This window comes from Bidens hawaiensis, unplaced genomic scaffold, assembly GCF_021521415.1.
Source record: "Bidens hawaiensis isolate Kalapana, Puna unplaced genomic scaffold, B.hawaiensis_p1.1 tig00035658_1, whole genome shotgun sequence".
In the NCBI taxonomy this organism is placed as follows: Eukaryota; Viridiplantae; Streptophyta; class Magnoliopsida; order Asterales; family Asteraceae; genus Bidens; species Bidens hawaiensis.
This window is the reverse complement of record NW_027496206.1, coordinates 155-6,932: the sequence shown is the minus strand read 5'-3', so window position 1 is coordinate 6,932 and position 6,778 is coordinate 155. Positions and strand designations below refer to the sequence as shown.

The 6,778-nt window shown below is 32.6% G+C and overlaps 1 pseudogene across 1 annotated transcript; it reads left to right on the top strand.

Moving 5' to 3' along the window:
* Nucleotides 1–293: 293 nt before the first annotated feature.
* LOC143587629 (ceramide synthase LOH2-like) lies at nt 294–6,424 on the top strand (annotated as a pseudogene). The gene is made up of 6 exons (XR_013144930.1): nt 294–450; nt 2,523–2,731; nt 2,810–2,966; nt 4,175–4,360; nt 4,461–4,639; nt 6,187–6,424. The product of XR_013144930.1 is annotated as a ceramide synthase LOH2-like (transcript).
* Nucleotides 6,425–6,778: the final 354 nt, after the last annotated feature.

Here is a 6,778-nt window from a genome sequence, read left to right as displayed (position 1 = left end):
ATAGTAAATGATAAAAATTGAGAGAGTATTTATTAAATATTGAAAACATTAACTCGTGTTAGAAGTGGATAAATCCGATTCCAATCTATCTGGTGCACCCCGTTTCCGTGAATCAACGCCACCTTCCTTCCTTCCGATCCACCTTTTCCTTTCATTCTCCTTACAATTACAATTACATTTCATCCACCCCCAAATCCCACCTTGTCATCAATCAACATCATAAATCTCCAATCAATTTCAAACCTAATTCTTCTTTCAATTCCAATTGAAGATAGATAGAATGCATCGGCGTTAATTCTTTGAAGAGGTTTACACACATTGCTTCCAATGGAGTCGTGGATCTGGAATCAAAATGTTGTACCGGCTCCTTCTCGTTTTCTGCTTGCTGCTGTTTACTTCGCTTTTGCTTCTTTTGCTGCCAGATTTTTACTCGATAAATACGTCTTTCAAGTAAGATGATTATTATTATTATTATTATTCATTTACTTTACTCGAATGCGTCTGTTACTTATTGCTAAATTTAAGACCGTTATGTATTTATTTATTCATCTAATTATTGCTAACTAGTAGCTCATGAATGGATGAAACTCTATTTTTGCAAATAAACAGAAAGAAATTGATTGAGAATAAACAGGAATTTTGTATCTCATTTGTGCGTTAATGTTGAAAGGGTTTATGTGAGGACAAACAAATAGATGACAATTTTGATGCTACCTCTGCTTTTGAAAGGCTTAGGAAAACGTGTTAGGGCGGGCTTGACGTCGCACCTCATGTACTTCTAGGTCAAAAAAAAAATAAAAAAATTGGGTGTGTAAACTAAAAACAGCCAAAAGGTTCATGAATCATTTATTTGATAAAAAGGTTGATGTGTAAAACATATGAGAGGGAGTGATGCAAGTTTTGGTTGAAAATAAAGCTTATTTTGCTGTACAGAGAGCAATTCCTCGTTTATGTGATTTGCACGCCTTGTTTCATGCTCTGGCTTGTAACACCTAAATGCCTTGGGGTGCCGAGTGCCTCATGAGTTTTTTTTTCTTTGGTTGTTTTCATGGTTATCAAAAGCGGCGGAGGCGCTCGTCTAGGCACAATTTCAGAGAAAAGCGAATGTTTAGCGACTAGTGTTGGTCGAGGAAAAAAGCGAACATTTTGGAGAAATTTGCTATTTTTTCTGATTTCTTTTGATTTATCAATAACTAATAAATACGGATCCCCTGAAAAATAGTCAAATTTACGTAAATTAATAACTGATTACCTAAAAAAAAGGCATATTTACATAATTTACCATTAACATCATCCATAATTCTTGTTTGTGTATCATATTTATTTTATTTATTCAAGTTAAGATAGATTTATTCTGTAACATCATACATATTTATTCTGTATCACATTTTATTTACATATTTATTTTATCATAATTTTTATATAAATATTATTATTTTATAAGGTTTTAATTATTTTTTGTTCCTTATTTCTTTTGCATTTTCTGTTTCTTATCTCATATCTAAGTTTAATTTTCCGGTTAGCAAATGGCTTCTCAATCTCAATTTGATGTTGGAACCTCACAATTCAACAGAAAAGATCTGGGATGGAAGTACAATTTTCTTATTAAGATGTTTAACTTTAGTTAAAAAAAATTTTTAATGTGCGCTTTTTTTTTTAAAATCGGGTGCTTTTTTTGCGCTTATCGCCTAGGCGCTAGACGCATCTTCATCGCTTTAGAGCGCTTCTCGCATTTGATAACTATGGTTGTTTTGATACATCAACATCTGCCTATTGTAATCGTGTTTCAGTAAATTCAGTCATTCGATTTCAGCATCTATCATTTGCCATATGCTGTTTAACAGATGGTTACACAACCTAACTAGTTTATACTACATGACTGGCTGCTATGTCTTTGCCGTTTTTGTCACAATGTTGTAATGACATGTTGTGACGAGTAGTTATATTCATGGTACCTAGATGAACATGTGCACCTAGGCGAACATTTGCAGTGAACCGGTCTCAAAACCTGCCTGAACCGAAAAATTGGTCTGAAACAACTAAAATTGGCCTGAAGCCAGTTTAATCAGCCTAAAACTGCTAAAACGGCGTATACCAGCTAAATCTGAGTTGGAATGGATGTGCGCCTTTTATGCACCTACTTGACTGACTTACCCTTTGCGCCTTGGGCCTTTGACTACCAAGGTTATATACAAGTGATGCAATAATATTCTGATAATAAACTGACATTCTATTGTATGCTACTCACTTATACGTCTTCTTTTCACTAGATGTGTTCATGGTGGTTTTGAATTATTTAGGGATGAGTGATGGCTTCTTGATTGCAGTCTATTCATGCATGTTTATATGCTTCATGTAATTGAACTGCTGATTGTTGTATTCAGTTTCAAGCAGAACTTAGTACCTTGTTTATAACTTATCATGCGCTTTAAACATTAATTTATTCAGCAGTAGTCTTTAGGATAAAAATATGAAAAGGTTTATTGGATAAAAACAGTACTCAACTTTTGAGATGTTTTCAGAGAGTTTCGATTTGGTTGATGAGCAAAGGGGGCACTCCATTAAAAATGAACAAAGTTACAAACGCAAAGGTTGCCAAACTCACAGAATCCATGTGGAAGCTTACATATTATGCCACCCTTGAATTTTGTGTTCTTGCAATTACTTATCGCGAGCCTTGGTTTAAAGATATTACAGGATATTTTAGAGGTTGGCCCGATCAAGACTTAAGGTGAGTAACTTTTGTAGTTTTTCAAGTATTCAACATATTGTGCAACATAAGTGTTGATTTTGTGTATGTTTTTGTTAGGTTTTCTCTAGAGCTTGTGTATATGTGCCAATGTGGATTCTACATTTATAGCATTGCTGCTCTTCTTTTGTGGGAAACTAGACGGAAAGATTTCTCGGTGATGATTGTCACATCATATAATTACTGTTTTCTTAATTGGATACTCTTACCTTACAAGGTATTTTAATTTGTCTCTATTTTTTATTTGACTTCATCTGTTGCATTGTTTGGAAATAATTAGGAGTGTATCTGTTAATATTTGTTTTCTGAAATTTATGTTGAAAATGACCTCCCAGTTTCATTAAAGCTTATTATTTAGTAATCTAGATACTTCTATAATGAATTTCATCTTTGTGTTTTGAGTCCTAATGACAAAACTCTTGATTACTTGCAAATCATGTTTAGTTTGAACAATGCATTTTTAAGTCTTTTTTGAAATTATTGGTCAGTGAAGGTGCTGTCGTAACATTTAATTATTCAACACTCTTTATAAGGTTCTATATGTAGTACAGTGAATGTTATATGGTTAATGATGAGTCTTTTACAAGATAGGTATCATACTAGAATGGACCTCTTAGATTCTCAACTTCACAAAACTTTATAAAATCTTCAGGTTTTTAAATTTTACAAACCTTTAAGAACTTGCAACTATGAATTTTATCAAAAACAATTCATGTATGTCAGCTTCTAATGTGTAGTACTGTTAGTACTTAGTATGTGACGGATCATTGCAGTCTTGACAAAAAAAAACATGGTGAATAGATGTCCAATCATTCTAATAGACTCAACATTCTGATATTAAAATTCTAAGATTTTTATACTGTATATATAGACACACACACATACAAAGCTCAAGTAATTTATAGAAAATTTCTTACATTTTAAACAGACCACAGAAACCGAATGGCTTGTTTCCTAATGGTACCAAGGTGTGTGAAATGGTGTTCCTCTAATAAAAAATTAAATTAAAGAAAATATCTTCTAATATATATATATATATATATATATATATTTAAAACACAACAATCTTAAATTTGAGTTGTTTTTTATTGCATACATTGATCTAGTTGATTATAAGATATTTTCTATCCCTTCATGAACTTAGACATCGTTTTTTTAAAGTTATTCAAGTTTCTTTACAATTTCAATGTATCTGGTGGTTTTTGTTTAAATATAGATATTAGATTATTAGGCTTTAGTTATGTCCCACGGACCTGATTGCCTCGCTAGGTTACTTTAGAGTTTGTTTCTGATTTGTTGTTTCTATATATTGAGGACCCCCCCCCCCCCCCCCCCCCGGCGGCGCATTGTCATTACTCAAGTCAATTAAAATGTAGTTCATTACTTTTACAGATTTTAAGCGTATTGCTTTGATGATTTGGATAGGTTTTTTAGAATCGGAAGTGTAGTTCTTGCGGTGCATGATGCAAGTGATGTATTTCTAGAAGGTGCCAAGATATTCAAATACTCGGGTAAGGAATTCGGTGCAAGTGTATTGTTTGGAATGTTTGCAGTGTCATGGCTTGTTCTTAGACTGGTTATCTTCCCATTTTGGGTCATAAGAGCCACAAGGTTATTATTATCCTTTCTTTCAACTTCATATTAATATGTCTTCTCTTTTATTTTATAATTATGATAATTAAATCGTGGTTGGCTGGTTTGATGTTTGCAGCATTCATCTATTGGATGCTTTGAGGCCGTGTGAAGCATATGCTATGACCGTATACTATATTTTTAATACATTGCTGCTGAATCTGCTTGTTTTCCATATCTACTGGTGGATTCTCATCTTCAACATGATTATGAGACAGCTTAAGAACAGAGGAGAACTTGGTGAAGATATTCGTTCGGGTAAACTCACTTCTTACACCATCATATTTCTCTTTTTGTTGCATACAAATCGACTCTTATTGCAAAAATGCTATGTGTGTGTGTGTGTTGCATATACTGTATATGTATATGTATGATGAGGTTCATTTCCAAACTCTTAGATAATTTAAGAACCTTATTAACCAATCATATTATTAATTATTTTTATATATCTAATATTATACGCCCTGTTTGCAGTGTGCGCATATAATGTATATATGTGTGGGCTCTCGGGGGGGCAAAAGTGAAATTGCACTAATTTTGACATTATTTTACTAATTTCGTGAAAATAACGTTAAAAGTGGCGGAAGGTTAATCAAACATCATGTGGTGGCGTTGATAGCCGAAAGACAAGGGTGCATGCACTAATCGGTCGATGGTTGAGTGTTATGTGCTTTATTATAATTGGATCCTTTTATTTGAAATAAGGTGTCCATTTGTTCGAAAAGTGCCTTATTTGAGGCTTGATGCAAAACTACTATCGAGCCGGGGGTCTCACTAGAAACAACATCTCTATTCCTACGGGGTAGAGGAAGGCTGTCTACATCTTACCCTCTCAGACCCTACCATAGCTTTGCTATTGGTGGGATTTACTGAGTAAGATGATGATGATGATGATGATGATGATGATGATGATATATCTAATTATATCTAATGTTATTTAAGGGATGTTTTTTCATTTATTATATATAGTTTTATGATTATATATATGTAGATTGTTTTTACACACGTAAATATTTGTTACACATATATGTAACTTGGCTACTACAAATATGTAAACTTATTACATACATGTAATCACAAAATTACATAAAAAAATGATAAAAATACCCAGAACTACCCTCAAATAATATCAAATATAAAAAGTAGATAAATAAATTGATTGGTTGTTAGGAGTTCTTAAAAGTTTTGGAGTTTTGTAGAGAACCTAACCATGTATTGTATATGTGCATGCGTCGCGTGCGCGTGTTATACAAAAAAAATATGCATATTGTTTAATTATTTTTATTAAAATTTTTGTACATAAATATTGATTATTATAATATACATATATTTAGCAATTTAAATAAAAACTGTATGAACACTAAGCTCGTTTAGGCTCACGAGCTTGTTCGTGCTTGACAAGTTAAGCTTGGGCTTGTTTATTTAACAAGCTTATTTTAAGGCTACATCTCGGGTTCTTTTAGCTTGACTTGGTTGGAGCTCTTAACGAGCTGATACAGAATGACAATTATACCCTTTCCATAAAACTTGCATTAGATGTCGACACAAATTGTCCCACAAATATAGTGAGAGACAGTTATGGGGTTACATGCCTTATTCATCGAAGTTATCTATTTAAAAGGAAAAGAGATATTGGTGACATGTTAATACACTCATAATCATATCGGTTACATCATTTTTGCCATATTTCAATCAAATTATCATTTAGATGTCGATATTATTAACTTGCCCAGTCAGTTTTGATTTAAACCGTATAAGTTAATGTATTTAAAAAATAATAACTAACTAAGCGACTTGCGTTACAGATTCGGAGGATGATGATTAGTTTGGGTGATTTTGATGAAGGAAGAAAGGTGTTTACAGTTTTATACAGTTCTGCATCACTCACTAATATGTATGTACTTTGGTCTTTAAAAATAGTGTTGAGGTTGAGGTTGAGGTTGAGGAGTTATATGCTTCATGCTCAAGTCAAGATTACTTCTTTTATTCTTTATAACTCTTTAATACAAATAGCCTATCAACTAGTTTCTTCACACTTGTTTCATTGTAATTTTCATATTTCTTTTAGGTAACATGACAATTTCAACCACTTTTGTTAAAGTAGGTTAACTCGGGTCAAATAAAACAACTAACTTTAGGTCAAATGGAAACGGTCAAGTGTGTAATCGAATACCATGTTTTGACCCGTTATCCACTCCACATGACCCGTTAAGTTTTTGCATGAGTTTAAGGGGGTGTTTGGCCTAGCTTTATTTTTTAGCTTGTGCTTATATTTTAAAGTAGCTTATAGCTTATTTTCTATTATTTGATAAGCTCTTTTTAAGTGTTTGGATTAGCTTATATTCTACAAGTTGATTATACATCTTAATAAGTTGTTAAATCTATCATTCTTTATTT